The sequence below is a fragment of the Aotus nancymaae genome, unplaced genomic scaffold (genome assembly GCF_030222135.1).
Source record: "Aotus nancymaae isolate 86718 unplaced genomic scaffold, 86718_ANA_hifiasm-v0.15.2.pri h1tg000064l_1, whole genome shotgun sequence".
NCBI classification, from domain to species: Eukaryota; Metazoa; Chordata; class Mammalia; order Primates; family Aotidae; genus Aotus; species Aotus nancymaae.
In genome coordinates, this window is record NW_026988479.1 from 25,460,750 (window position 1) to 25,488,561 (window position 27,812).

General features: G+C 49.1%; 1 protein-coding gene and 1 long non-coding RNA gene across 2 annotated transcripts in view; one reads left to right on the forward strand and one right to left on the reverse strand.

Moving 5' to 3' along the window:
• Nucleotides 1–15,906: 15,906 nt before the first annotated feature.
• Nucleotides 15,907–27,728, reverse strand: LOC110569603 (uncharacterized). Its single transcript, XR_002479678.1, has 3 exons — nucleotides 27,637–27,728; nucleotides 26,965–27,035; nucleotides 15,907–16,161 (listed from the first exon to the last, which is right to left on the reverse strand). It is a non-coding gene; the product is annotated as an uncharacterized LOC110569603 (long non-coding RNA).
• The window catches only part of NDST1 (N-deacetylase and N-sulfotransferase 1), a 73,075-nt gene continuing 72,918 nt past the window's right edge, over nucleotides 27,656–27,812 (forward strand). Inside the window, exon 1 of the mRNA XM_021677464.2 lies at nucleotides 27,656–27,739. The gene's annotated coding sequence lies outside the window, so the exon portion shown is untranslated. The remainder of the gene's footprint in view (nucleotides 27,740–27,812) is intronic.

Sequence of the window (27,812 nt, forward strand, 5' to 3'; positions counted from 1 at the left end):
GGATTATAGGTGTGAGTCACTGCACCCAGCCAAGTGTAGATTATATTCTAATTGCATGGGAAGGTGGTGAAGAGCTTTAAGCAGGGAGCTTTATCCACATATTCTGATTTGTGTCTATAGAAGTCCACTCTGGGCCGGCCGGGCGTGATGGCTTGCGCCTGTAATCCCAGCACTTTGGGGAGCTGAGACAGAAGGATCGCTTGAGCCCAAGAGTTTGAGTTCAGACTGGGCAACACAGCAAGACCTTGTCTTTATAAAAATAAAATAAATGAAAGTCTACTCTGGCTTTGGAGAATAGACTGAAGGTGAGCAAGAGAGGGAGCAGGAGGAGGTGGAGACGGTCATGCTGGTGAGAGGTGATGGGGGCTCAGACCGAGATGGCAGCTGTGAAGATGGAGAGCAATGGTCAGATCTGAGAGATACTTTGGAAGCAGAATCTCTAGAATTTTCAGATGAATTAGATGCAGGGGTGAGGATGATTCTAGGTGCTAGGCTTGAACAATGGATGGGTGATAGGGCTATTAACCGAGGTGATGGGGAGGTTACAACGGGGGTGGAGGCTGGAATCAGGGTCAGGCCCTGCTATTTTTGGAGCCTTCTGTGTGATATCCAGTAGAAGGATGGGGCGGGCAGTTGGAGTTATTGGAAAGCTCACGACTGCTGATGTAATCTCAGGAGCCTCTAGGTTGCATTTTATGTCAAGGGATGGGATGAGATCCCTTCACACAGTCCACAGTGAAGGCCCCATCACTGGAGGTGTGCAGGACAGGCTGGCTGATGCCAGTCAAGGCCACTAGAGAGAGGAGGCCCCTTTGAGGGGAGATGGAATGAAATAGACCCTGAGGATGCCAGGGACCAGGACTCAGTGCCCCTGGGGCCAAGCGGAGGAGCTGGACATGCTGGCTCTGTCTCTTTGTCTGCTTAGATCTTCCTCTCCTGTGGCACCCTTCCCCCACTACCATCTGACAGGGCCCAGAGACACTCAGACCCTGGGGTGGGGCCAGGGGTAGCCGCAGGGATGGGGCTGTAATTTCAACTGGGGGCAGGGCTCCTGAGTCTCAGCCACCTGGTGTGAGGTTCCTTTTTCTGGCACCTCCACATGATTGTCTCAGCTGACAGCCCCACCCTCCCACCACTGCAGCTACTCAGCACCTCTCAAGAGGAGGCCCAGCCCAGGGAGCAGATCTCTGCTGTGTCCCACCTGGAAAGGCATTGAGTCAGGTGACCCAGCATCCCCAGGGGTGGGGGAGGTAACTGATGGGGCTGCCAAGCTTAATTAGTGGTTGTGAATCCCCGAAACCTGCATCTGGAGAGGCCCCCCCTCCAGACTTTCATCTTCAAAACCTCCCAGCCAGCCTGGATGAAAGGGCCAGGGAGGGGCCAGGTATTAATAGTAATTATTAGTTTCACTAATAAAGAGAAGAAATGGGATTATCATCATGCTCAACAAGTTCTCCCCTCTTTGTCTACCTCTTCTCTCCTTCCTGTGTTCCTGTGGGCTCTTTTTCTTTCCTCTCTTCCTCCTTTTTTTTTTTTTTCCTCTTTTTTAATTTATAGAGATGGGGTTTTGCCATGTTGCCCAGGCTGGTCTTGAACTCCTGGGCTCAAGCAATCCTGCTGCCTCGGCCTCCCAAAGTGCTGAGATTACAGGCGTGAGCCACCGCACCTGACCCTTCTTTCTTTTTCTCCTCTTCTATAGGTCCTGCCACTTCCATCTGTCCTTGTTTCAACACCTTGGGAGCTGCCTGACTCTTTCGGATCCCTTGCTGTCTGTTGGGGTGTCTTAGGCCCTAGGACATTGGGGGAACACCTGTGCTCGTCTGGGTTGCTGAGGGAGAGATTTGTTAGGATGTCAGTGTCCATTCATTCATTCATTCATTCACTGTTTTATAAATAATAATAATTTTTATTTTATTTTTTTGAGACAGAGTCTCTGTCACTGAGGCTGGAGTCCAGTGGTGCAATATCGGCTCACTGCAACTTCCACCTCCCAGGTTCAAGTGATTCTCCTGCCTCAGTATCCTGAGTAGCTGGGACTACAGACACTTGCCATGACCGGCTAATTTTTGTATTTTAAGTAGAGGCCGGGTTTCACCACGTTGGCAAGGCTGGTCTCGAACTTCTGACCTCAAATGATCCACCCACCTCAGCCTCCCAAAGTGCTGGGATTACAGGCATGAGCCACCACACCCAGCAAAAAATAATTATTGAACATATACTGTGAGCCAAGCACTGGGTTGGGCGCTGAGGATTTGGTGCTAAATAGGACAGATGTGGGCTGTGCCCACCAAGTCAACATCCTAGCAGGGAAGATGGACGATAAACAATCAATGACAAATAGGCATAGGGTCACAGATTGTGGTGCACACTATAAAGGGAATAAATCACAAACAGGATGGAAAGCTATGTGGGTGGCTACTTTAGACTGGGGCACCAGGGAAGTGATATTTGGCAGAGACCTTAATGATAAGGACTCAATTATGAGGGAAGATTGGAAAAGAGTTCCTGACAGGAAGAACAGCCTTTGCAAAGACCCTGAGCTTAGCATGAGGATGTGAAGGGAGGAGAAAGTGGCCGGGGGCAGTGGGGAGAACCAGAGGAAGAAGGAGCAAGATGAGCCGGGGACAGGACTGGCACCACAGGCCTATGGCCTCTACAGTTGCACAGGACCCACGCTTGGTTGAATGCCCTGTGGTTGCTGTCCTGAAATACTTTTTATCTTTTTGAGACAAAGTTCCACTCTGTTGCCCAGGCTGGAGAGTGCAGTGGAACAATCTCAGCTCACTGCAACCTCCTCCTCTTGGATTCAAGCAGTTCTCCTGCTTCAGCCTCCCGAGTAGCTGGGACTATACGCGCGTGCCACCATGCCCGGCTAAGTTTTGTATTTTTAGAAGAGATGGGGTTTCACTGTGTTGGCCAGGCTGGTGTTAAATTCCAGACCTCAGGTGATCTGCCTGCCTCACCTTCCCAAAGTGCTGAGATTACAAGTGTGAGCTACCTCACCCCTCCCTGAAATTTTTTTATTTTATTTTATTTTTATTTATTTATTATTTATTGAGACGGAGTTTTGCTCTTGTTACCCAGGCTGGAGTGCAGTGATGGGCACGATCTCAGCTCACTGCAACCTCTGCCTCCTGGGTTCAAGTGATTCTCCTGCCTCAGCTTCCCAAGTAACTGGGACTACAGGCGTGTGCCACAACACTGACTCATTTTTGTATTTTTAGTGGAGACAGGGTTTCACCGTGTTGGGCAGGCTGGTCTTGACCTCCTGACCTCAAGTGATCCACCCACCTCAGCCTCTCAAAGTGCTGAGATTACAGACGTGAGCCACAATGCCTGGCCTGAAATTCTTCATAATGATTGAACAAAGGCATCTGCATTTTTATTTTGCACTGGCCCCTGCAAATTATGTAGCTTGCCATGGTTGGGAGGTCAGCAAAATAAGTGAGTATCTGTGCTTAAAGATGTAAAGGCTGCTTAGCTTACATCTTTAAGTGTTGAGTGAATGAATAAATGAATGAATGATTTTGCTTTTGCAGAGTTCATCTACAAGGCTGTCAGAGGGCCACCTTTGCCTAGACCAGGGGCTGCTGCTGCTATGCAGAGAGGGGTCATACTCAGACACGGCCCCAGAGTGACCCCAAATCCTGCAGTATCTGTTAGATTTTCCAGGGCCCACTGCCTACGGGGTTCCCAGGGCTGTATGCACCAGGCCTGAAGCAGCACCTTGAACAGGTGGGTGAAGCCAGGCTCACCCCACCTCTGCATTGAGAAACAATGACTCCTCTACCCAAGGTAGAAACTTTCCTGTGAAGCCTGACTCTAGAGCCAGACAAACTTGAGTTCAAATCTGGCTTTCACATTCTGATTAGTGGATGTGACTAAGTGTACTTTGTACTGGTGATTTGCTTCTCTGAGCCTCAGTTTCCTCATCTGTAAAATAGGGATCACTACTACTTAGAGTTGTTGAAAGGATTAAATAAGTAATAAGAGGAAAGCTTTTGGCACAGTCAGAACTTAGAAAATATTTTCTTTTTATTTATGTATTTATTTATTATTATTTTTTATTTTTTAATTTTTTTAGAGACAGAGTTTCACCATGTTGGCTGGGCTGGTCTCAAACTCCTGACCTCAGGTGATCTGCCTGCCTCGGCCTCCCAAAGTGCTGGGATTACAGGTGTGAGCCACTGTGCCCAGCCAGAAAATATTTTCAATAATAATAGTATTATGGCTGGGCGTGGTGGCTCATGCCTGTAATCCCAGCATTTTGGGAGGCTGAAGTGGGCAGATTACCTGAGATCAGGAGTTTGAGACCAGCCTGGTCAACATGGTGAAGCTCCGTCTCTACTAAAAATACAAAAGTTAGGCGTGGTGCCACGCACCTGTAATCCCAGCTACTCAGGAGGCTGAGGCAGGAGAATCGCTTGAACCCGGGAGGCAGAGGTTGCAGTGAGCCGAGATCACACCACTACACTCCAGCCTGGGCAACAGAGCGAGACTCCATCTCCCATCTCCAAAAAAATAAGAAGTGTTATTATACAATCTTTGCAGAATTGGGTAAACATTTGCTTTTGCCCCTAAATGTCTGCATAGTCATGAACAGGTCACTGAATCCTCCTGAGCCTGTTTCCTGTTCAGTTGGGATGATAGCAAGCTAACCCCTCTCTGACCAGGATGGTTGAGGAGGAACCAACACCATCACTGGATCACTGTGGAGCTTCTTTGTAAATTGATGTGCATGTGTGGACCGCTTGCACATTCCAGACCCACCCCTATCTATCCCATCTTAAGGCAGGCTTTCTCCAAATCTGCCCACCTGGAAGGAAAAGCACCCTCAGTTCTTGGCAGTCTCTGGATTCTTAGCCCTGCACTGCTGCTCTCACACTGGGAAGTTGGCCTGGGAATGAACGTTAAGTTCAAGGTCCCTGGTTAGGCAAAAAAGAGGCAGGTCCAGAAGCTGGAGTAGGGGAAGGGGAGGATGAGCTGAGTGAGGACAAAGGAGCTAGAGCCAAAATTCCTGTTGGCCTTGCTTCCTGCCTCACTTTGAGGCAGGAAGCAACCAGAAAGCTGCAGAGAATTAGTCCTTGACAAAGGACCCGGGCAACAGTCTCAGGCTGGGCAGAGCCCCCACTTCATCTCCCACATATGCTCCCCAAGGCTGATTTGCAGGAGCTTCCAAAACCATTAGGAAGCTCTAAGCAGCACCAACCTGAGAAAGGGAATTTCACCCCACAGGAGTCCTTGGCCGAGAAACTAGGCAACTGGGAAAGAGAGAATAAAAGCCCCCACAGCTGGGCGTGGTGGCTCACACCTGTAATCCCAGTACTTTGGGAGGCCGAGGCGGGTGGATAACTTGAAGTCGGAAGTTCAAGACCAGCCTGACCAATGTGGTGAAAACCCTGTCTCTACTAAAAATTACAAAAATTGCGGCCGGGCGCGGTGGCTCAAGCCTGTAATCCCAGCACTTGCGGGTGGATCACGAGGTCAAGAGATCGAGACCATCCTGGTCAACATGGTGAAACCCCGTCTCTACTAATACAAAAAATTAGCTGGGCATGGTGGCGCGTGCCTGTAATCCCAGCTACTCAGGAGGCTGAGGCAGGAGAATTGCCTGAACCCAGGAGGCGGAGATTGCGGTGAGCCGAGATCGCGCCATTGCGCTCCAGCCTGGGTATCAAGAGCGAAACTCCGTCTCAAAAAAAAAAAAAAAAAAAAATTACAAAAATTAGCCAGGTGTAGTGATGGGTGCCTGTAATCCCCGCTACTTGGGAAGCTGAGGCAGGAGAATTGCTTGAACCTAGGAGGTGGAGGTTGCAGTGAGCCGAGATCATGCCACCGTACTCCAGCCTCAGTGACAGAGCAAGACTCCATCTTAAAACAAATAAAAATCCCCCAGAGCCATCCCAGAGCAGAGAACAGGGGCTCTGGGGTCAGGCTGCTTGGGTCCGAGTCTAGCCTCTGCCACCATCTAGCAGTGTGACCTCGAGGTTACATAGCCACTTTATAGCAGCCTGGGGACTTGAATTCAGGCCATCTTACTCCAAGGTTTGTGCTTTTTCAAATCTAGATTGGACGCCTGCCTTCCTGCTGTACCCCGCATCTTCCTCCCCAAACCAGACTTTGGCCGAGCTGGATCCCTAGAGGCCAAAAGCCAGGCTGTTTTCTGTTGCCCTCTGTGGCAGGAACTCTGTCACTTCCTTCCCAGTTCTCCTGACCATGCGAAACAACCTTGGGGCTTTCCTCCGAGGGGAAACCCAGCCTGGAAGCATCCCATGGAAAATGTGGCTGCCAGTGACCTCTGATGTTTGTCTCCTTGGCTGCCAAGGGTCTGAGTGCTTGGGAGCACAGCAAGGTGTGGGGCTTCCTCAATGGGTAATGCCCATGACTCCCAGGAGCCTATACTCAGCCTCTCTCTGGCTCTGTAGCCTGGGACAAGTCATAGCCCCTCCCTGGGCCTCAGTTTCCCACCTGTAAAAAAGGAGAATGGGCCAGACATGGTGGTTCATGCCTATAATCTCAACACTTTTGGAGGCTGAGATGGGAGGATTGCTTAAGCCTGGGAGTTCAAGACCAACCTGGGCAACATAGTGAGACACTGTCTCTACAGAAATTTTCAAAATTACCTGGGTATGGTGGCTCATGCCTGTAGTCCCAACTACTTGGGAGGCTGAGATGGGAGTATTGCTTGAGCCCGGGAGGTCGAGGCAGTAGTGAGCTATGATGGCACCACTGTACTCCAGTCTGGGTGACAGAGTCAGATCCTGTCTCAAAAAAAAAAAAAAAAAAAGGAAGAGGGGTGGCATAGAGTTGAGGAGCAGTGGCAAAGTTCTCACACTGGCCCTCTGGCTGGGAGTTTATGATGTGTTGATGACAAGTCCTCCTGCCATCTTTTCCTCTTGGGCACTTGTGAGGCTAAAATGGGACTGTGGCAGTCAGGCACTGTGGCTCATGCCTGTAATCCCAGCACTTTGGGAGGCTGAGGAGGGTGGATCACCTGAGGTTGGGAGTTCAAGACCAACCTCACCAATGTGGAGAAACTCTGTCGCTACTGAAAATACTAAATTAGCTGGGTGTGGTGGCAGCACATGTAATCCCAGCCACTTGGGAGGCTGAGGCAGGAGAATGGCTTGAACCTGGGAGGCAGAGGTTGTGGTGAGCTGAGATCATGCCATTGTACTCCAGCCTTGGCAACAAGAGGAAAACTCTTGTCTCAAAAAAAAAAAAAAGAAAAATAGGGACTGTGACTATTAAAGGACTTTGAAATGGAATCCAGAGCTGGACAGCGGAGCAGATGGCTTAAAGAAGCTGATGATTGTTTACTGAGACCCCCAGTCCCCAGCTTCAGCTTCAGCACACCTCACCCAGGCTGCTGCCTATGGCCAATCACCCATTCCCCCAGACCCTCTGCAGGACCTATGGTTGTGGGCCAAGGGAGAGCCTGGGGAAAGGTTCCAACCAGGTTTCTGGGCCTGGCATGAGCATCCTGCTATGGTATGAATGTGTGTGTGCCCCCCAAATCCATGTTAAAATCCTAACTCCCAGCCTGGCGCGGTGGCTCACGCCTGTAATCCCAGCACTTTGGGAGGCTGAGGCAGGTGGATCACGAGGTCAAGAGATCAAGACCATCCTGGTCAACATAGTAAAACCCCATCTCTACTAAAAATACGAAAATTAGCCGGGCATGGCGGCGCACGCCTGTAGTCCCAGCTACTAGGGAGGCTGAGGCAGGAGAATCGCTTGAACCCAGGAGGCTGAGGTTGCAGTAAGCCGAGATCGTGCCACTGCACTCCAGCTTGGGTAACAAGAGTGAAACTCCGTCTCAAATAAAATAAATAAAATAAAATCCTAACTCCTAAGGTGATGATATTAGAAGGTGGGGTCTTTGGGAGGTGATCAGGCCACGAGGGCAGAACCCTCATAAGTGGAATTACTGCCCTTATAGAATAGACCCAAGGGAACTCATTCACCCCTTCCACCATGGGAGGATGCAGTGAGAGGGTGCCATCTACAAATGGGGAAGCCAGCCCTCACCAGACACCAAACCTGCCATAGCCTTGACCTTGGACTTCCCAGTCTTTAGAATGGTGAGAAACAGGCTGGGTACAATGGCTTACACTTGTAACCCCAGCACTTTGGGAGCCCAAGGCAGGCGAATCACTTGAGGTCAGGAGTTGGAGACCAGCCTGGCCAACATGGCAAAACCCCATCTCTACTTAAAAAAAAAAAAATTTAGCCAGGTGTGGTAGCATGCACCTGTAATCCCAGCTACTTGGGAAGCTGAGGCACAAAAATTGCTTGAACCCAGGGCTTGCTTCCCCATTTGTAGATGGCACCCTCTCACTGCATCCTCACAGGCAGAGGTTGCTGTGAGCCAAGATCACACCACTGCACTCCAGCCTGGGTGACAGAGCAAGACTCTGTCTCAAAAAAAAAAGAAGAAAAGAAAAAAAGATAGAATGGTAAGAAACAATTGCTGCTGTTTAAAAACTACCCAGTCTATTTTGTGATAGCAGCTCAAATCATAAGACACGAAGACAAATCCCAAAGGCCCCCCATAGCTGTTGTGTCCAGGTGGGTGAGAAGTCACCCACCTGGACATCACCCACTGGGACACAACAGCTGTGGGGGGGCCTTTCTGCAGCCTGCCTGATGTCTGCCATGCTGGGTTTGTGCCTTGACTTCCCCACAAGCAGAGATGGGAGAGGAAGCTTGGGAGTAGGAAGAGAAGCCTGCGGCTACCCAGGGGGCATTCCTTCTGGCAGAGCACAACACTCACCTTGTGCCTAACTTGGGAAACCCCTTCTGTTCTTGGTCTCAGTTTCCCCATTTACACTGTGAAAGGTGCCATCACATGCCCTCAGAGAGCACTTCTGGCTCACCAAGCCCCAGACTGTGGGCCTCTGACTTCTGCTCTCCACAGGTTCCTGGGGATCCAGCCTTAAGCAAATGGAGATCAGTTCCATCCATCTGGGGTTTCTTTCTTTTTTTTTTTGAGATGGAGTCTTGCTCTGTCGCCCAGGCTGGAGTGCAATGGTGTGCTCTCGGCTCACTGCAACCTCCACCTCCTGGGTTCAAGTAATTCTCCCACCTCAGCCTCCCGAGTAGCTGGGATTACACGTGTGCACCACCACGCCCAGCTAATTTTTGTATTTTTAAGTTGAGTTTGGGTTTCACCATGTTGGTCAGGCTGGTCTTGAACTCCTGACCTTATGATCCGTCTGCCTCAGCCACCCAAAGTGCTGGGATTACAGGCGTGAGCCACCATGCCTGGCTCCATCTGGGGTTTCAGTTCCCCTGCTCCATCTGCCACTGCGCCCCCAGATGCCCCCAGAGTGGACACAAAACAATGGGGTGAGGCAGGGGCACACCCCCTCCCCAAGAGGACTGGAAGGCAGGAGCCTTACTTCTTACTTCCACATGGATGGAGAAGTGCCATGCTGGAGGGATGGTGGGAGAGGTGGCTCTGCAAGGGGTATGCCCATCCCCTCTCCCACAGGCTGGCCAGATGGTGGGGGCAGCCAGGGAGGGCTCCTTGCTCTGGCCCTACCCCACAGGCTCTACAGGGAACTGGATTTCTTTCCATACAAAACACATGTGGGGAGAAGCCTTCATGTGTGGGCAGAAGGCTTCAAATGCAGATTTGCGCTCATGAAACATTTTATTATTTTTGTTTTTTTGTGTAAGTTCCAGGATACATGTGTAGAACATGTATAGCTATGTAACCTGGTTTGTTACATAGGTGTAAGTGCCATGGTGGTTTGCTGCACCTATCAACCTGTCACCTAGGTTTTAAGCCCCACATGCACTAGCAATTTGTCCTGATGCTCCCCCTCCCCCCACCCCCCACCCCCCACCCCCCACCTACAGGCCCCAGTGTATGTTTTTCCCCTCCATGTGTCCATGTGTTCTCGTTGTTCAACTCCCACTTATGAGTGAGAACATATGTGGTGTTTGGTTTTCTGTTCCTGTGTTAGTTTGCTGAGGATGATGGCTTCCAGCTTCATCCATGTCCCTGCAAAGGACATGATCTCATAACGCTTTTACACTGTTGGTGGGAATGTAAATTAGTTCAACCATTGTGGAAGACAGGAATCATCCTCAAAGATCTAGAACGAGAAATACCATCTGACCTAGCAATCCCATTACTGGCTATACACCCAAAGGAATAGAAATGATTCTATTATAGGCTAGGCATGATGGCTCATGCCTGTAATCCCAGAATTTTAGGAGGCTGAGGCGGGTGGATCACCTGAGGTCAGGAGTTTGAGACCAGACGGGACAACATGGTGAAACACTGTCTCTACTAAAACTACAAAAATTAGCCAGGCATGGTGGTGCAAAAAAAAATTTTTTTTTTTGTTTAAATCATTCTATTTTAAAGATACATGCACATGTATGTTTATTGCAGCACTGTTCACAATAGCAAAGACATGGGACCAACCCAGATCTGCCCATCACTGATAGACTGGATAAGGATGTGGTTCATGAAACATTTTAATCTGGCGGAAGCATGGTTGTAGCATTTCAGAACTTCCGTATGCTGCAGAACTTTAGCATCTCAGAGGCATAGCATCCTAGAATTTTAGAAAAGTGAGTCACAGGATTTAAGGTTTCTAAATTGTGCTGTCCAGCACTGTAGCCACTAGCCACATGTGGCCATAGAGCACTGAGAATGCGGCTAGTCCAAACTGAGATGTGCTTTCAGTAGAATACACAGTGCATTTGGAAGTCTCAGCAGAAAAGAATTTAAACATCTCATTAATCATTTTTTTATATTAATTACATGTCAACATGATATTTTGGGTATGTTAGTTTAATGCAATATCTTTCATTTTATTTTTAAAATTTTATTTATTTATTTATTTACTTATTGCAATGGGGTCTCCCTCTGTCGTCCAGACGGGAATGAAGTGGCTCAATCTTGGCTTATTGCAGCCTTGACCTCAGGTGCTCAAGCAATTCTCCGACCTCAGTCTCCTGAGTAGCTGAGACCACAGGCACACACCATGACACCCCAGTAATTTTATTTATATTTTGTAGAGAGAAGGTCTCACTATGTTGCCCAGGCTGGTCTTGAACTCCTAGGCTCAAGTGGTCCTCCTGCCTTGGCCTCCCAAAGTGCTGGGATTATAGACATGAGCCACCCACTGTGCCCAACCAAATAAAAGATGTTTCTTATTTTTGTTATTTATTTATTTTTATTTTATTTTTTTGAGATGCAATTTCACTCTTGTCACCCAGGCTCGAGAGCAATGGTGTGATCTCAGCTCACTGCCACCTCCGTCCACCTCCCAGGTTCAAGTGATTCTCCTGCCTCAGCCTCCCGAGTAGCTGGGACTACAAGCACATGCCACCACACCCAGCTAATTTTTGTATTTTTAGTAAAGACGGGGTTTCACCATGTTGGTCAAGATAATCTTGATTTCCTGACCTACTGATCTGCCTGCCTTGGCCTCCCAAAGTTCTAGGATGACAGGCATGAACCACTGCACCCAGCCAGGCTAATTTTTTCACATTAATTTTTTGTAGATACAGTGTCTTACTATGTTGCCCAGGTTGGTCCCAAACTCCTGGGCTCAAGCAGTCTTCTCACCTCAGCCTCCCAGAGTGCTGGGATTATAGATGTAGGCCACAATGCCAAGCCAAAATATATTTCTAAATTTAATTTCACAAGTTTCTTTTTACTTTTTAAAATGTGGTTACTGGAAAATGTGGCTGTTCATACATGGCTTGAATTATATTTCTTTCTTTCTTTTCTTTTCTTTTTTAGACAAAGTTTCGCACTTCTCACCCAGGCTGGAGTACTGTGATGCATTCTCGGCTTACTGCAACCTCTGCCTCTCAGGTTCAAGTGATTCTCCTGCCTCAGCCTCCCAAGTAGCTGGGATTACAGGCACCTGCCACTGTACCCGGCTAATTTTTATTTATTTATTTTTATTTTTAGTAGAGACAGGGTTTCACCGTGTTGGCCAGGCTGGTCTCGAACTCCTGACCTCAGGTGATCCACCCACCTCGGCCTCTCAAAGTGCTGAGATTACAGGTGTGAACCACCGTGCCCAGCCCTTGCATTATATTTCTAATGAACTAAGCAGTTCTAGAATATTAGAATCATATTTAAAATCTCAGAATGTATTATAAGGACACATGCACACGAATGTTCATTGAAGCACTGTTTACAATAGCAAAGACTTGGAACCAACCCAAATACCCATCGATGATAGACTGGACAAGGAAATTGTGGCACATATACACCATGGAATACTATGCAGCCATAAAAAACGATGAGTTTGTGTCCTTTGTAGGGACATGGATGAACTTGGAAACCATCATTCTCAGCAAACTGACACAAGAACACAAAATCAAACACCACATGTTCTCACTCATAGGCGGGTGTTGAACAATAAGAACACATGGACACAGGGAGGGGAGCATCACACACTGGGGTCTATGTGGGAGAACTAGGGGAGGGACAGTGGGGGGTGGGAATTGGGGAGGGATAACATGGGGAGAAATGCTAGATATAGGTGATGGGGAGGAAGGCAGCAAACCACATTGCCATATGTGTACCTATGCAACAATCTTGCATGTTCTTCACATGTACCCCAAAACCTAAAATGCAATAAAAAATATATTTAAAAAATAATAATAAAAAAATCTCAGAATCATGAAATTGTGGCATTTCAGAACTTTATTGTGACAGAATTTTAGAACCAGATTTCTAGATCATTACTTCGCTGACTGAATTTTAGCACTAACTCTCAGAGCCTGGAAGAACTTGAGAAGAATCTTGGTCTTTAGCCCACCCAAGGCAAGGATGCTCCTAGCCCACCCTAAGCAGTGCTGATCCAGCCTCCGCCTACCCCTCTTCTTCGCTGGGTAGAGAACCTTCCCTCTGACAAGGCCACTGGGTGTTTTGAATGGTTAGGAAGAGTTTCCCAATGTCCCGTGGTACCTGCTTCCCTCAGCTTCTCCATGCTCTCAGTAGGTTTCCCTACCACCTGTGGGGTCTCACAGGACAAACCTGCATCTTCCTCCCCAGCAAAGGCAGGGGTGCTGGGTCCTGCCTCTCCCGCTCCCCGGGCCACTGTCCTACAGGCTGCAAGGCCTCACTTGACACCAGTCTCTGCAGCTGGGCTTCAGGGACCCACACCAGGACTCTCAGCTCCTGGCAGGCCTCTCTGCTTCCCCATCCCTCAGCAAAGCTGTTCCTGGGGCCCCAGTAGTGCAGCAGCCATCCTGCCAGCCTCTCCCGATGTGTAGATTACCCTTTCTCTCCATCTGGGTGACTGGCCTGTACCTCCTGGTCTCTTAGTCCTGCCTGTTCCCAGCCCCGGGGAGACATGGGATGAGTGACTACAAGTGCCAGGGTAAGAGGTGGCACAGGAATATATCTCAGGTCGATTTCAGGAGCCCCAGGTCTGCCCAAAAAGTGCTTTTTTTTTTTTTTTTTTTTTTTCCCCAACTTTAAGAGACTAAGGAGGAAGAAGAAAGAGGCTTTCTCACTGACAGTCAGGAATTCCAAGGCAGCGCTGCGGGCCAGTGACTCACCCAGAGGTCTCCACACAGAGCACAAAGGCTGGAATCAGGCAGGGTCTTGGTGGAGCAAAACTAGAGCTGGGACTTGAAGGAAAGGGGTGCTGGGGCTGTGACGAGGTGGAGGGGAGGGCATTCTGGGCAGAAGGAATGCTGAATACATGACCCAGTCCCAGGCTACCTGGATAGGGGGTCAGAGGGTGACAGGTTAGCCAGGTAGGTCTGCAACTGAGGGCAGCTTGGGAGTTAGTCGTGCGCACGCGCGCGTGTGTGTGTATGTGTGTGTGTGAGAGAGAGAGAGAGAGGAAGAGACAGAGAGAGAGAGAGAGACAGAAAGAGAGAGAGAGAGAGAGAATCCCAGTGAGCTATAGGGGAGTACTAAGTAAAAGTAACAGTAACAACTATAGCTTGGCCAGGCATGGTGGCTCATGCTTGTAATCCTAGCACTTTGGGAAGCCAAGGTGGGCAGGTCACCTGAGGTCAGGAGTTCAAGACCAGCCTGGCCAACATGATGAAACCCCGTCTCTACTAAAAATACAAAAAAAAAAAAAAAATTAGCTGGGTGTGGTGGTGGGTGCCTGTAATCCCAACTACTCAGGAGGCTACAGGAGAATTGCTTGAACCGGGGAGGCAGAGGTTGTGGTGAGCCAAGATCATGCCACTGCAATCCAGCCTGGGCGACAAGAGCAAAACTCGATCTCAAAACAAAACAAAACAAAACAAAATCATACACATAGAAAACCTATAGCTATGCCAGCCATAGTGCTAAGCAATTTCCTAATATCTCATTTAATCCTCTCAACAACCTTACAAGGTAAATGCTATTATCCTCCTTCTACAAATAAACACTTGAAGCCAAGTTAAATGACAGTAAATGAGGGCTGACACAGGATAGTCTGTGTTAGATTTGATTCTAACACAGGATAGTCTGACCTCAGAGCCCAAGCACTGGAGAGAGGGTGAATTGCGGAAGAAGGGAGGTGGGGTTTGTATGGTGTGTGCAGAGTCTGAGCGTGAGTGTGACCGCATGCTATGTGTGCTGTGGGGCTTATTTCTGCCATTTCCCTCACTCTTCCCACCCCCAGCCCCAGCTCCATCTCACCCACACACAGCTCAGACAGGTTGAAGAGAGGGCCTTGGAATGATAAGAATGTTCATGCCTGTTGGAACAGAGAGCCCCAGACAAGGTCTGGCCACCACACCAGTCCCAGAGCTGACTTCCCGCCGGGTCAGCACTGCTTCCCTACCCCCTGCTGGTATGTCTATAAGCAGCTGGGAATGGCATCTGGGCTCAACCCTGGGGGTCCTTGCCAGCTTCTGAGATACGCAGGATGGGCAGAGAGGAATGCTAATAGATACTCTTCCAGGTCTTGTTCCAGCTCACCTGCTGGCCACCGCTGGTCTACGCAGGCCCCTCTTACTCCTTGGGCCTCAGTTTCTCCATTTCTATAAGGAGAATTGGATATGTTTGGGGACAGGAGAATGATACAGAGAAACAAAGTGGGCTGTGTGTGTATATGGAGCGCTGGGCCTCGGGAACTGCAGACAACCTCCAGACCAGGCAACTTCAACCACCCCTTCCTGCTTCACTCATTGGGAGCGTTGTCGGATTCTGCTGTGGAGGCACTGGGACCCTGAGCCAGCCATCTAACCTTTCAGTGTCCGTTTGAATCCTTCCCCTCTTCTGGGGGTTACTCTAATGTTTTGACTTGAACGATGTCAAAAAGTGAAGAGAATCAGAATCGCAGAATGAGAAGGCCAGATGACAGAGGAGTGGATGAGAAATGGCCTGTGGCAAGGGCAAGGTCATGCCAGAGCCCCTCTGACCAGCAGCTGCTGGGTGTGGTGACTCACGCCTGTAATCCTAGCACTTTGGGAGGCTGAGGTGGGTGGATCACCTGAGGTTGGGAGTTCGAGACCAGCCTGACCAACATGGAGAAACCCTGCGTCTACCAAAAATGCAAAATTAGCCGGGCATGGTGACACATGCATGCAATCCCAGATACGCAGGAGGCTGAGGCAGGAGAACCGCTTGAACCTGGGAGGCGGTGGTTGCGGTGAGCTGAGATCCCACATTGTGCCATTGCACTCCAGCCTGGGCAACAAGAGCAAAACTCCGTCTCAAAACAAACAAACAAAAAACAAAAACAAAAAAACAATCCCTGGATGGCCCTTCACACCTACCACCCTGACCTCACCTGAGCCTAGCACTCTACTCACCAGGCCTGTACTCAGCCCTGGGCCCTGGACCAGGCCTTAACCTCAAGGGACTTTAAGCCTCTAGCCAATAAGGGTCATTTAAAGACCACTGCGCTTGGGAGTGCTTTACTTTTGTCAGGTTGTAATTGGTGCATTACAATGAACACAGTAAAAGGAGGAATGAAGTGATTTATGTTTATTCACAGAAGCTGTTTTCTTCCCCTTGTGAGGATTTTGTAGATCTTTCAGCCTCCATCCCTGTTCTCTTAGTCAAGTTAAATGGTCCGGGGACTGAAGATACCAGTTTAGCCACAGCTTGGCTCTTTTGCAAGGTAAGGGGATCTCCTGCAGGTTGGTCAAAGCTTCATTTTCTCTTCTGTACAATGGGGGTGAAAAAAAAATCTCCACTATGTCAACCTCTCAGGGCTGCTGTGGAGCACTGAGGAATTGGTGTACACAATGAGAAAGTGCTTTCTAAAAACCAGGAGGGCCAGGCATGGTGGCTCATGCCTATAATTCCAGCACTTTGGGAGGTTGAGATGGGTGGATCAGCTGATGTAAGGAGTTCGAGACCAGCCTGGCCAACAAGGTGAAACCCTGTCTCTACTGAAAATGCAAAAATTAGCTGGGTGTGGTGGCAGGTGCCTGTAATCCCAGTTACTGAGGAGGCTGAGGCACAAGAATCACTTGAATCTGGGAGGCAATTCTCTACTGAAAATGCAAAAATTAGCTGGATGTGGTGGCAGGTGCCTGTAATCCCAGTTACTGAGGAGGCTGAGGCACAAGAATCACTTGAATCTGGGAGGCAATTGCAGTGTGCCAAGATCTTGACCTTGCACTCCAGCCTGGGCAACAGAGTGAGACTCTGTCTCAAATAAGGTAAATAAAAAATAAAGACCAGGAGGAGGCCAGGCACAGTGGCTCATGCCTGTAATCCCAGCACTTTGGGAGGTTGAGGTGGGCAGATCACCTGAGGTCAGGAGTTTGAGACCAACCTGGCCAACATGGTGAAACCCTGTCTCTACTAAAAATACAAACATTCGCTGGGCATGGTGATGGACATCTGTAATCTCAGCTACTCGGGAGGCTGAGACAGGAGAATTGCTTGAACCTGGGAGGCAGAGGTTGCAGTGAGCTGAGATCACACCATTGCACTCCAGCCTGGGCAACAAGAGTGAAACTCCATCACAAAACAAAACAAAAAACAGGAGGAAACTGCTACATGTGAAACGGATTGTGCTAGCTGAATCCTATGGCAGCTCCCAGGAGTGAGGGATGAAGGTCTGGGGAAGGCATGACAGGCATTTTTAGGTTCTGCCTGAAACAGGAATCCTGGACCCCAAGACAAGACTGCTTTGGGAACCCACTGGAAGTGCTCTTCAAACAGCAGCAGCACTGATGAAAGTGGTGTGTAGAAGGAAAAGGCATGAGGGAATCCCATGGAATTGAGGGACAGAGACACAGAGCCCAGGTAGTCTTGGCTAATTTGAAGGCTTATGGCCCCTGGGCATTGGGAGGTAGCGTAAGTTGTGACAAGAACTTCGTCTTTTTTTTTTTTTGAGACGGACTTTCACTCTTGTTACCCAGGCTGGAGTGCAATGGCGCGATCTCGGCTCACCGCAACCTCCGCCTCCTGGGTTCAGGCAATTCTCCTGCCTCAGCCTCCTGAGTAGCTGGGATTACAGGCACACGCCACCATGCCCAGCTAATGTTTTGTATTTTTAGTAGAGACGGGGTTTCACCATATTGACCAGGATGGTCTCGATCTCTTGACCTCGTGATCTACCCGCCTCGGCCTCCCAAAGTCCTGGGATTACAGGCTTGAGCCACCGCGCCCGGCAAGAACTTCGTCTTTTAGTTGGATGGACCTGGATTCAAAACCTCCTCTGCCACCCCTGTCTGTGTGATCTGGGGGAAGTTGCTGTACCACTCTGAGCTTCACTTGTTTGGGTTGCTGAAGTAACAGACACAAGAAAGCAGGTGGCATGCATCAGAGTCATGATTAATTGCCGTGAATTACCCACATTCCCCTATATCAGACAGTCTTTGGTTTCCACATTTTATATCCGTTGTACAGCTGAAGCATGGATAGCCTGCCCATTTTGCAGACTTTCTCTGCCATTTGTTTAACAGATAGCAAGGTCTGACAGGAAGCAAATAGTCCCAGCACTTGAAGAATTCACCATGTGTGTGTTGGGGGGTGGAGGGGCGCAGTGGGGGGTGGAAGGAAAGAGAGAGGAAACTGTTACAGCATGTGGTCAGTGCTGTAATTATGGTGACCATGTTCTCCAAACCACAAATCAGGTCACGTGGTCTGACAGAAGCTATTTTCTGCCTCCACTGAAGTCCAAACATGAAATCACATGTAGTTACACATTCACTGAATCACCTTTTCTTTTTTTGAAGAAGCAAATGACATGAAATTTGGATTGTCCTTGACAAATCCTGCTATATTCCCAGAAAATCACTGGAGCTGTGGCTGGGGCACATACGGACCTCTAGCAGGAGCAAGAAGGTTTCCTGGACCAAGTGCTACTTAAGTGGGACCTTGAAGGCTAAATAGGAGGCTTCCAGGCAGAGAAAAAGGTGCTGGCCTAGATGCCCTTGGGACAGGACTTACTCTTCCTGCCCTAAAGACAGCCCTGGCCAGGTGGTGGCTCATGCCTATAATCCCAGCACTTTGGGAGGCTGAGGCAGGAAGATCACTTGAGCTCAGGAGCTCAAGACCAGCTTGGGTAACATAGGGAGACCCTGTATCTACAATTCTTTTTTTGAAACAGAGTCTCGCTCTGTCGCCCAGGCTGGAGTGCAGTGGCACGATCTCAGCTCACTGCAACCTCTGCCACCCAGGTTCACACTGTGACACCCCTGATTCTACTGTCTCAGCCTCCTAAGTTGCTGGGACTACAGGCACGTGCCACCACACCTGGTTAATTTTTCGTATTTTTAGTAGAGAGACGGGGTTTCACTGTGTTAGCCAGGATGGTCTTGATCTCCTGACCTCGGCCACTCAAAGTGCTAGGTGGCCACTCCATCAACTTTGGCCTCCCAAAGTGCTGGGATTACAGCATGAGCCACTGCACCCAGCCTCTTTTTTTTTTTTTTTTAAGAGACAAGGTCTCATCCTGTTACCCAGGTTGAAGTGCAGTGGTGTGTGTCATCATGGCTTCCTGCAGCCTCGATCTCCCAGGCTCAAGTGATCCTCCTACATTAGCCTCTCAAGTACCTGGGACCACAGGCACACAACTCTATGACTGGCATATGTATGTATATAGAGACAGGATCTCCCTGTGTTAATCAGGCTGGTCTTGAGCTCCTGTGTTCAAGTGATCCTCCTGCCTCAGCTAAATTTTGCTTTTTAAATTAATTGGCACGTGCCTGTAGTTCAAGCTACTCAGGAGGCTGAGGTGGGAGGATTGCTTGAGCCTGGGAGGTCAAGGCTGCAGTAAGCTGTGATCACACCACTGCACTCCAACCTGGGCAATAGAACAAGACTCTATCAAAAAAGAAAGAAAGGAAGAGGGAGAGAAGGAGGGAGGGAGAGAGAAAAGCAGCTTCCTGGGAACTGGTGGTGCTGGCTAAAGTAGGCAACACTGTTTTCAGTTACTTTTCACTTTCATTGTTCCAAAGACCCACCCTAGCCTCCTAGGAAACAAGATTGTTACAGAAACAAAATTGTTACAGACTAAAACAACACAGTTACACTGCACTGTTTCTTCCCATGTATTATAGCTCTTTCTCACAGTGGACTGTATAGTCCTTGAGGATAGGAACCACATGTGTCTCATTCATCTCTGTGTCTCCCTATTTCCCTTCTGCCACCAAGATGGTGTGAGGAAGACTACAGAAGAGGCACTAATAATTGTTGAATGAATGACTGAGTCAATGAAGTACCATTGATGGGCATTTTGTTAGGTAGACAGTGTCCTCTGTTTCATGATGTACCTGTGAACTTTCTTTCTTTCTCTTCCTTTTCTTTCTTTCTTTCTCTTTCTCTTTCTTTTCTTTCTCTTTCTTTCTTTCTTTCTTTTCTTTCTTTCTTTCTTTTCTTTCTTTCCTTCCTTCCCTTCTTTCTTTCTTTCTTTCTTTTTCTTCTTTCTCTTTCTTTCTTCTTTCTCGTTCTTTCTTCCTCTCTCTTTCTTTCTTCTTCTTTTTTTTTTGAGACTGAGTTTTGCTCTTGTTGTCCAGGCTGGAGTGAAATGGCATGATCTCAGCTCACTGCAACCTCCGCCTCCCAGAACCTGTGAACTGTCATTTCATATTTATTCAGCAAGTGTATGCTGGTTGCCTATGCCTGGTGCTAGCCGGGCGTGGTGGCTCAGGCCTGTAATCCTAGCACTTTGGGAGGCTGAGGTGGGTGGATTACCTGAGGTCAGGATTTCAAGAGCAGCCTGGCCAACATGGTGAAATCCCATCTTTAAAAATATGTATATATATATAGGCCGGGCGTGGTGGCTCACACCTGTAATCCCAGCACTTTGGGAGGCCGAGGCGGGTGGATCACGAGGTCAAGAGATCGAGACCATCCCGGTCAACATGGTGAAACCCCGTCTCTACTAAAAATACAAAAAATTAGCTGGGCATGGTGGCGCGTGCCTGTAATCCCAGCTACTCAGGAGGCTGAGGCAGGAGAATTGCCTGAACCCAGGAGGCGGAGGTTGCGGTGAGCCGAGATAGCGCCATTGCACTCCAGCCTGGGTAACAAGAGCGAAACTCCATCTCAAAAAAAAAAAAAAAAAAAAATATATATATATATATATATATATATATGCCTGGTGCTGTGTTGGGCACTGGGGCTCACGACATCTGAGACAAACACAGTCCTGACCACATGGAGCTTAAAATTTAGAGGGAGAGGTGGTAGGTAACTATGAGGGTGATGAAGAGGGAGATATGAAATGTATACAGAAAGCCTGGTTTGGATTGGGATCTGAGGGAAAGCGCAGGAGGAAATGAAGTTTCATCTGAGATCTATAGCTGGGTATGGTGGTATGCACCTGTAGTCCTAGCTAATATGGATGCTGAGATGGGAGGATCGCCTGAGTCCAACAGTTCGAGGCTGCAGTAAGCTGTGATCTTGCTCACCGTATTCTAGCCTGGATGACACAGCAAGACCCCAACACTAAAAAAAAAAAAAAAAAAAAAAAAAAAGGCCAGGCACAGTGGCTTATGCCTGTAATCCTAGCACTTTGGAAGGCCAAGGTGGGTTGATCACCTGAGGTCAGGAGTTCGAGACCAGCCTGACCAACATGGCGAAACCTCATCTCTACTAAAAATACAAAAATTAGCTGGTTGTGGTGGCGGGCACCTATAATCCCAACTACTCGGGAAGCTGAGGCAGGAGAATGGCTTGAACCTGGGAGACAGAGGTTGCAGTGAGCCAAGATTGCACCATTGCACTCCAGCCTGGGTGACAGAGTGAGTCTCTGTCTCAAAAAAAAAACAAAAACAAAAAAAAGGCTGGTAATCTCAGCACTTTAGGAGGCCAAGGCAGACATAGGCAGGCAGATTGCTTGAGCCCAGGAGTTCAAGAGCTGACTGGGCAACATGGTGAAACCCTGTCTCTACAAAAAATTAAAAATTAGCTGGGCCTGGTGGCACATGCCTGTAGTCCCAGCTACTTGGGAGGCTGAGGTGGGAGGATTGCTTGAACCTGGAAGGTCAAGGCTGCAGGGAGCCATGAACACACCACTGCACTCCAGCCTGCAGGAAAAAAAGAAAAGAAAAAGAGAAAAAATCTCAGGCCTAAAGGATTACAACGAATCATTCATCTAACATTTAAACAGTCAACCCTCTGAACCCACAGGTTCTGCATCTGTGGATTCAACCAACCATGGATTGAAAAAAATATTTTAAAAAATTATCTGTATTAGGCCAGATGCAGTGGCTCATGCCTATAATCCCAGCACTTTGGGAGGCCAAGGTGGGCAGATCACCTGAGGTTGGGAGTTCGAGACCAGCCCGACCAACATGAAGAAACCCTGTCTCTACTAAAAATACAAAAACATTAGCCAGACTTGGTGGCGCATGCCTGTAATCCCAGCTACTCGGGAGGCTGAGGCTGGAGAATTGCTTGAACCTGGGAGGCAGAGGTTGTGGTGAGCCAAGATCTCGCCATTGCACTCCAGCCTGTGCAATAAGAGTGAAACTCTGTCTCAAAAAAATAAATAAATAAAATAAAAATACAAAAAATAAAAAATTGTCTGTATTGAACATGTAGAGACTTTTATTCTCTAAACAATAGAGTATAGCAACTCTGCATAAAATTTACATTGTATTAGGTATTATAAGTAATCTAGAGATGATCTGAAGCATATGGGAGGATTATATGCAAATACTAAGCCATTTTATGTCAGGGATATCCACACATTTTGATATCCATGAAAGGTCTTGGAATCATTCCCCATGGACACTGAGGGACAACTGTAACTATATAGTGCTTGTCCTGCGACAGATAACACACTAAGGGCTTTGCATATTTAACTCATTTAATTCTCACAACAGCCCTGGGAGGTATGTTGTACTACTATTGTCCACACTATAGAGAGGAGGACTGAGCACAGAAAGTTTGAAAAACTGTCCCAAAGTCACATAGCTTATATGTGGCAGAGTCAGACTTGAGTCCATATTCTCTTTTATTTATTATTATTTTTTCTTTTTAACTCTAATCTCTTTGTTGATCTCTTGACACAAGTCTTCAGAAAAAAATAAAATAACTCTAATCTCATGACAGATTATGGAGTCCATACTCTAAATGGGAAATTAGGTAAAGGGGAAGGTGGAGTATACTGTGAGGGCAGTGAAGCCATAAGGCAGGACAAGGCAGATAATTTATCCTGGGAACTATGGGCCATTCTGGTGGTTTTAATTAGGAAATGGACATGATGATGTTGCAGTAGAGTCAGAGAGGGCGGGAGAGACACAGTGAGGAGGCTGTAAACACAGGGCAGAGTTCTGTGCAGCTTGGATTAGGGTGGCGGTGATAAAGAAGAAGGCCAGGTGCCGTGCCTCACGCCTGTAATCCCAGCACTTTGGAAGGCTGAGGCAGGTGGATCATGGGGTCAGGAGTTTAAGACCAGCTTGGCCAAGATGGTGAAACCTGTCTCTACTAAAATTACAAAAAAATTGCTGGGTGTGATGGTGTGTGCCTATAATCCTAGCTACTTGGGAGGCTGAGGCAAAGAATTGCTTGAACCCAGGAGGTGGAGGTTGTAGTGAGCCAAGATCATGCCATTGCACTCAAGCCTGGGTGACAGAGCAAGACACCGTCTCAAAAGAAGAAGAAGAGGAAGAAAGAAGAAGAGGAAGAAGAAGAGGAAGAAGAAGAGGAAGAAGAAGAAGAAGAAGAAGAGGAAGTAGTTGGAGAAGAAAGATGGGGATGGGTTGGAGAAAAAACTGGACACAGGACCTATGGGACTGGCTCACGGATGGGATGTGGGGACAAGGGGGGATGTCAGGTTTTAGGACAGAACATGTGAAATGCGATTTGGACACACAGGAGGAAGAGGAGAAACAGGTTGGTGAGTTTGACCTTTGACTTGTTGGGTTGGAGCTGACCTTGGGACAGCGTGGTAGGTGGAGAGGGGTATGAAGTGGGTAGTGCAAGCCCCCTAGGGTGGAGGAGGGGGTCTAGGCAGGAGGGCCCCTCAGCACAAAGATGGTCCTGTGGGGAGGGAGGAGGCCCTCAAGGGTAGTCTTCCTCAGAACCTCCCAGGGTGTGGTTAGAAATGTAGGTCTCAGGCCGGGCACAGTGGCTCACACACTTTGGGAGGTGGGTGGATCACTTGATGTCAGGAGTTCGAGATCAGCCTGGCCAACATGGTGAAACCCCATTTCTACAAAAAAATACAAAAAACGTAGCCGGGCATGGTTGCACACGCCTGTAATACCAGCTACTCGGGAAGTTTAGACAGGGGAATCACTTGAACTCAGGAGGCAGAGGTTGCAGTGGACCGAGATTGCACCATTGCACTCCAGCCTGGGTAACAGAGTAAGACTTCATCTCAAAAAAAAAAAAAAAAATGTAGGTCCCACGCTTCACCTGGATCCATGGCAGCCACCTCCCTGGGTGGGGCCCAGGCCTCGCCCCCTTATAGGCTCTCCGAGTGACAGTGAGTTGGAAGGATTTAAACTCAGCTCAGTGAACAGCAACTCAGAAGACCTGAGGAGGAGCAAGTGCTGCCAGAGACGTGCAGTTGCTCACAGGCTGCCTCCAAATACTGTGGATCTGCCACTCCCCTAGTGAGCTGGGGAGCTCTCTGACCTGACTGGCCTGTTTGCTTCCTGCCCTTCCCTGTCCCTCCACATTCCCACAGGTGACTCTTATCATTTTCTTTCTTTTTCTTTTTTGAGATGGAGTTTTGTTCTTGTTGCCCAGGCTGGAGTCCAATGTGCGATCTCGGCTTGGTGCAACCTCTACCTCCTGGGTTCCAGTGATTCTCCGGCCTCAGCATCCTTAGTAGCTGGGATTACAGGTGTGCGCCACCACGCCCAGCTAATTTTTTTGTATTTTTAGTAGAGATGGGGTTTCATTATGTTGTCCAGGCTGGTCATGAACTCCTGATCTCAGGTGATCCACCCACCTCAGTGTCCCAAAGTGCTAGGATTACAGGCGTGAGCCACTGCACCTGGCTCCTTATCATCTCTTTCACCTTGCTTACGGCCTGCTCATTCTGCTAGGCCCTCAGGGTAAGGTCCAGTCCATGGACCTTATCACACACAAGGTCACCCATCATCTGCTCCTGACCTCCTCTCCAGTTTTCTTGCTCATTTTTTCCTTCCTGTTTCCTCCATCCACTTCCCCCATGCAACACTCTGCTTTTCCTGAGCCTTCCATGAGCCCTTGGCATGAGTTGTTCCTTGTGCTGGGAATGTCCATCTCCCCACCCTAATCCCATCCATTCTTCCTGACCCTGCTCAGAAGCTGCCTTCCATAAAAGCTCTCTCAATATGCTCCCCTCTGGCTGGGCACAGTGACTCATGCCTGTAATCCCAACACTTTGGAAGATGGAGGCGGGTGGATTGCTTGAGGTCAGGAGTTCAAGACCAGCCTGACCAACATGGTGAAACCTGGTCTTTAATAAAAATACAAAAATTAGCCAAGTGTAGTGGTGGTTGCTTGTAATCCCAGCTACTCTGGAGGCTGAGGCAGGAGAATCGCTTGAACCCGGGAGGCAGAGGTTGCAGTGAGCTGAGATTGCTCCATTGCACTACGACCTGGGCAACAGAGCAAGACTTCATCTCAAAAAAAAAAAAAAAGAAAGAAAGAAAGAAAGAAAAAATGCACCCCTCTTTTTCTTAAACCACAACATTGCATTATACCTCACCAGCAGGCACTCAGCTCCACCAGCCTCTGGACATAAGGAGGGACATGCAGGTAATCTCCAAACAAATCTGGACACTTCTTGGGAGTATAAGCTCCTGTTTCTTTCAACTCTGCATCTGCCTTACCAGGAGCACAGTGCCTGGCACAGAGAAAATGCTCACAGGACCTCATGCAGCTGGAAGGGACCCTCTAAGGCAGAAATTAGCGTGAGAAAGACCCAGACCATCTTCAAGGACTTTAGACTGCTGAGCACAGGAACATAGATCATCAAGGAAAATTTGCTGGCCTATGCTGATTTCCCTCACCAAATTGGTAGAGTGACAGGACCATGTCCTAGGAAGTCACAAGCCTATCTCTATATGTGGCCTGCACTTTGGGCTTGTGGCCATCACTATTAGGTTCAGTCCTATCTGACTATACCCAGTCCAAAGGTGTCACATGGTCAAATATAGAAGTCAGAAGCTTGGTCCCATCTTCCAGCATCTCACTTTGTTCAGGCCTCCATGTCTTTCCCCCTCTGAGATATGAGTAGGCTGACAGCCCCTTTCCCCAACACAAGGAGGTTGGCTTTTGAAGGAAACAGGAGGACTCTCTCCCACCCTCACAAGTCTGACTTGGCTTCTCTGTCCTCCTTTGCTTTGCTCTGGTGGCTTGTATATTTTTTGAGCTTTGTTCCTACAGTTGGATAATCTTGAGCCTCTGAAGGTCCTTAGGAGTCCACCAATCCACTGTTTTCCAAATTTGCCCCAGCCTTACCCCAGACCCAAAGACTCAGGGGCTCCAGTGGCCTGGCGATCTATATCCTTAGCAAGCTCTTTAAGGGATTCACTCATTCCCCCACTGCACTCCTTTTTTTTTCTTTCCCTTAAGCATTCAGGAAAACCAGCACTCTTTTTTTTTTTGAGACAGAGTCTTGCTCTGTCATCCAGGATGGAGTACAGTGGCATGATCTTGGCTCACTGCAGCCTCTGCCTCCTGGGTTCAAGCGATTCTCTTGCTTCAGCCTCCTGAGTAGCTGAAATTACAGGTGGTTGCCACCATGCCTGGCTAATTTTTAATTTTTAATTTTTTTTTCAATAGATGGGATTTTACCATGTTGGTCAGGCTGGTCTTGAACTCCTGACCTCAAGTGATCTGCCTGCCTCAGCCTCCCAAAGTGCTGGGATTACAGGTGTGAGCCAACACACCCGGCCTTGTATATTTTTTGAGCTTGTTCCTACCTATAGTTGGATAATTTTTTTTTTTTTTTGAGACAGAGTCTTGCTCTGTTGCCCGTGGCATGATCTTGGCTCACTGCAACCTCCACCTCCTGGGTTCAAGGAATTCTCCTGCCTCTGCCTCCCGAATAGCTGGGATTACAGACTGGCACCATCACACCTGGTTAATTTTTGTATTTTTAGTCGAGTTGGGGTTTCACCATGTTGGTGAGGCTGGTCTTGAACTCCTGACCTCGTGGTTCGCCTGCCTCAGCCTCCCAAAGTGCCGGGATTACAGGCGTGAGCCACTGTGCTTGGCCCAGTTGGATAATCTTGAGCCTCTAAAGGTCCTTAGGAATCCATCAACCCACTGTTTCCCAGACTCAGGATCTCCAGAGGCGTGGCGACCTGCATCCTTAGCAAGCTCCTTAAGGGATTCACTCATCCAACCCCACCCCGCTCATTTTACAGGCTGGCTCACGGATGGCAGAAAGCCCTCCACTGAGAGCAGTCCTATCTGAGTTCCAGCCTAGGCTCTCATCAACCTGCCAAATCATCTCATCTCTCTGGGCCTCATTGCTTCCATCTGTATAACGGGGACAACACTGTTAACCTGCCTAACTTGCAGAGTTCTTGGGATGGTTAGAATAGCAGAAGGGGCGGGAGGCAGGCAGGCTCAGCGGGAGAAGAGATTTGCACAAGGTCATCTACCTCTTCATCTGCTTGTTTTGTGCCGGGCGAGGGAATTCTGCCGGGAACAACTTGTTGGGGGAGATGACATTCTAGTCCACAATGAAACCAGTAAATGAACCAGATAATCACGATAAAGGGGTTTTCGAGAGTCAGGGCAAAGGTGTGTGTTGGGGGAGGGAGGGTCTGCCCAGGAGGGGTCACTCTGGCAGAGCACTGGTGGTCGGGGAGCTGTCCCAGGAGGTCCTGGAGAGCTGTCACAAGCCCAGTGGTGGCAGAGCCGGGAGGCCCTCTCGAGCCCAGCCAGAGCGTTCCCAGGGCCCTCGGAGCCGCGGCGGGCGCGGGTCTTTGTCTCCCACATTCTCTCTGCCGCCTCTCCCGACCCCCAGCGCTGTTCCGTCTCTGACCCCGAATAACTTGTTGGTTTCCCCCGGGCTTTGTTTCCCGGGGGTCACCGCCTCGGGGAAAGCCGGGCAGCCGCCCCAGCCCTCGTGGGTCCTGCATCTGACACCCCCTCCGGCCCCCGCCCCCTACCCGCTCGGAGACAGGGGTCAAAGGCAGCCCGCGTCACGTGGTCGCCGAGCAGCACCGAATCGGCCGGGAGGGCCGAGGGAGAATCCGGGTGGAAGCCGAGAGATCCAGCCCCGATAGCAGCGCTCCGTCCCGCCCCGGCCCCCGCCCCGGGGCGCTCACCGCACGCCCGCCCGCCGCCCCGGCCTCCGGAGCCCTTCTCCGGCCGGCACCCACGCGGCATCACGAGATCGAACCCCGCTCCCAGCGGCCGCGATTCTGTGTGGTAGGCGCCGGGCGGAGGGGTAGGGGGAGACGGGCCGGGGGCCCTGGGCGCGCGGGTACGCCCCTCTGGGCTC